This window comes from Odontomachus brunneus, unplaced genomic scaffold (assembly GCF_010583005.1).
Source record: "Odontomachus brunneus isolate Ranch 3 - 2012 unplaced genomic scaffold, Obru_v1 Obru_scaffold_204, whole genome shotgun sequence".
Taxonomy (NCBI): Eukaryota; Metazoa; Arthropoda; class Insecta; order Hymenoptera; family Formicidae; genus Odontomachus; species Odontomachus brunneus.
In genome coordinates this window covers 137027-140789 of record NW_022639654.1, presented here as the reverse complement: position 1 = coordinate 140789, position 3763 = coordinate 137027, and the positions used below count along the sequence as shown (strand labels likewise).

Genomic DNA, 3763 nt, shown 5'->3' with positions numbered 1-3763 from the left:
TTGTTTATAACCAGATAAAATACTATAAAATACGATAGGATTTATATCTTGCGTGCGAGAATGACACAACTTAAAGAAAATGATTTAAATTAATAGCGTACACGATTTTCATTTTTTTTCAGAATGTTACACTATTCCAAAAAATTTGGCAAAAATATACGTTGAAGAACACATTTTAAAGAATATACATGTGAAAAATGGTTATTGTCATTATAGAACATAACCTCAAAAAATTTTTTTAAATAATTTAAAAAATTGTTTTCATCTGAAATTTTAGTCAGAAAAATTTTTTGATTTTTCTAGAAAATAGTCTCATTGATAGTTATAGTGTTTTTTTCATTGAAATCGGTTCAGCCGTTTTTGAGAAAAATAATTTTTAAAATTTTTCTTTATCCCTCCACAAAAATGAAATTTTGAGGTTAAAATTTGATAGAGTTTCATATCACATGAATGCAAACTTATGACATTAATTAAAACTCAATACGTGCGGGGGCAGATTTTACATACTTATCCGGCTAAGCTCTTTATTGAAACCAATTGTCAATTAAACGATCAAATACATTAGCTCATTATTAATTGTCAATTAAACATGATAACTAATTAAAAAAGCAATTAATTGCTCGCAACACTGATCAATATTAAGTCATTACTGAAAAAAATAACGCGTTGTTCCTCAACTCTAAATTATATTATAATTATATTATAAGTATTAAAACACACATTTGTATTTAACTGTGCATGTTGGTATTGGTGTTGATATAGATTTAATTCTTCATACGCATACAGATCGATATTCATCCAGCGTAAAGAAATGAAACCTGTTATATTTGTTCGTAGAGGAATATATTTATCAAATAAACCTACACACGCAGCTTTATCTTGTGCCGTTCTTACGCTGTTTTTTGTGCCGAAATACGTCGTATGCATTATTTTATAATCTACCGTCGTAAAGATTGTGGATTAAACACCTTTAAACATTTCATTTACGCACAATTCGATTTTACTTCTTGCAAAATTCTGTGTCAACAATATCTTATACTACAGAAAACATCGAGATCTTAAAATATCTAAAAAATAGTAAAATTTAAAAAATGGCAGTAAGGAGCACGGATTTCTTAGTGCTATTAGATATTAATACTACTTATTTAATATTAATATGATAGGGGGAAGATAATATGTCCAGCATGTTAAACGCACGTATCGAAATTTCTTCGATTATCGTACGCGGAGAATCAACCTTCCACACTTAGACCGATCCTTGAGCCCCAAATTTTTATATATACGAGTATTTACATTCCCAAAACCCCTATTAAGCCGATAACTCAAAGATGACGATCAAAGATCGGTCTAAGTGTGGAAAGTTGATTAATTGAGTCATCGGTTTAATGGGGGTTTTGGGAAAATAAATATATATACAAATTTGGGACTCAAGGATCGGTCTAAGTGTGAAAGGTTGATTCGCCACGTACGATGATCGAAGAAATTTCGATACGTGCGTTTAACATGCTGGACATATTATCCTCTCACTATCATGTTAATATTAAATAAGTAGTATTAATATCTAATAGCACTAAGACATCAGTGCTTGCTCTTTACTGCCATTTTTCAAATCTTACTGTTAGTTATTCAAAGGAGCTTTCTATAATTTCGGTTTATCTTATATGTAAAAAATATTTTATTATAGATATCTTCAAGATATTTCTAAAAATTATCTAAAAGATATCTTTTAGAAATATCTTGAAGATATCTATAATGAAATATCTTTTAGATATTTTCAGAATTTTTATATTTTTTTAAATGTCTTTTAGATCCTTATAATATATCTTCAGATATCTTTCAAACGTTTTAAACATATCTTTCAAATATCTAAAAAAATTTTTTAGACATTTTAGACTTAAAATATCATATAAGATGTTTTCTACATTTCTTCCAAATATCTTTTTGTCTATTTGAATATTTTAGGCTTTCATGGTGTGGGGAAATGCTTGATCTAGCTTCTGAGCTAGATGATGTCGCATCCTTTGTGGATTTATTTTTAACATTTCATGATTCATTTCTAACATTTTAGTAAACATTCTAGTTCACTTTTTCAGAGGCACAACTAGGAGGCAAGTAGCACTAACTTGGAAGCCAGATTAAATGTACCTTATATTACTTAAAAGTAAAAGTACCTTATTACTTAAAAGTAAAATGTACCTTATATTATTTAAAAGTAAACCTATCTTTGTGTCACTTACCGATTTTACTGAAACTCAGTGCACTTGTAGAATAGTGAGAAATAATAGACACGTATTTTTTTTATATCGGCAATGGTGCAATTGTTGCAAGGATGAAAACCTCTGAAAGATAATTTGGAATATTTTGTTTTGAGGAAATATCTTCGGAATCGTAACAGATTAAAAAAAAGTTCTTAGATAAAAGTTTAATGATAATTAACGTTTTTGAAAATAATATAATGAAATTTTGCAAAATACCTCCACCACCATCAATTAATTTTCCAAAATTAAAAATTTTGTTACAACAAAAATGAAAGAAAATTTCACGCCAAATTCATCCATATATAACAAAGTTGGTTTCTGAAATACCATTTTTGGAAAATAAGCTGTAAACAACGCGCCTCGGTGGTTAATATAACCGAGTACCTTTCAAAGGATGTTTTATCCCTTAAAAGTAAGATTGAGCAAAAAAATACGTGTCTATTACAAATAAACTTACTTTTGTGTTACTCGCCGATTTTGTGAATATTAACCCTTGAATTTATAAGAACGATTAACTCGTTGCATTTAAGTTCATGTTATTAGAGATGTTTTTGATTTATGGAAATGATAAGAGATTTTCATGTCGCTGAAAACAAATCCAATGTAAAAATTTGCGACGCTTTTTCCCAATTATTAAGGCGGACAGTCGCCTGTCCGCCACGTCGGCAAATTACCGCGGTCCTCGGGATGTGACTCCCGAAAAAACGTTGAGCGCCAGATGCGGTAAGGCTGCAGCTCCTCACGAAGGGCACCAAAATTTGCTAAAGTAAGTCGCAAGTCCGAGAACTGCACGGGACCGGTAGCTCCGCGTTATTTGAGTCGGAGGCGGGATGGGTGTATGGGGAAACTCAAGATCGGTCGAAAAAAGGAGTCCTTGAGTTTCGATATAAAGTCTTTATTATATCGGGATGCGCTTATCCCGATAATCGCAATAGTACAACTCGCCGTATGGAGATTCACTTTCTCAAGCCGATAGGAGGTTCGATCTCTCGAGACGATTTTCAGGGGTCGCGGCACAGTACGGCTCCCGAAATTGACAGCCAGATCACATTACGTTCCCCGATGTCAGTGTCTCTACGCGGCCACTCGACGTGCACAACGATTTTAACAGCAACGGGACTCAGACGAATAAGAAACGAGTAGGTGGTCTTACAAAATTCGCAGCTCGCTCCTTGACTCCGACCCTTACAGGTGACCTCCGGGGATGCTCCGCCGATCGTCGTTTCTCTCGTCTGCAGCGAGGGCCCTCTCGCCCTCGCTTCGAGTCGGCACTGACACTCGCGAAAACTTCCGGACCGAATTCCGTTTGTTCACTCTTTAAATTTCGATAGCGGGAAATGGTAAATTTTGAACGCTAACCATCCCGGTAGATCACAAAGACGACAGCGGTAACTATTCGGAACGATCGAATCCTCTCGCTCTCCGGCAATCAAGTCTCGTGTGTGTTGCGAAGACGAATCTCTCAATCTCCCAGTATATTTTCTTTATATATTTTCTTTTCCGCT

At 33.6% G+C, this 3763-nt stretch overlaps 1 protein-coding gene and 1 long non-coding RNA gene across 3 annotated transcripts in view; one reads left to right on the top strand and one right to left on the bottom strand.

Moving 5' to 3' along the window:
• Window positions 1-3736, bottom strand: part of LOC116852177 — a 111304-nt gene extending 107568 nt beyond the window's left edge. The window contains exon 1 of the long non-coding RNA XR_004379712.1: window positions 3412-3736. This is a non-coding gene — a long non-coding RNA (uncharacterized LOC116852177). The remainder of the gene's footprint in view (window positions 1-3411) is intronic.
• LOC116852173 overlaps window positions 1-3763 on the top strand; it is a 292000-nt gene that overhangs the window by 265430 nt on the left and 22807 nt on the right. The gene's annotated exons all lie outside the window — the stretch shown is intronic.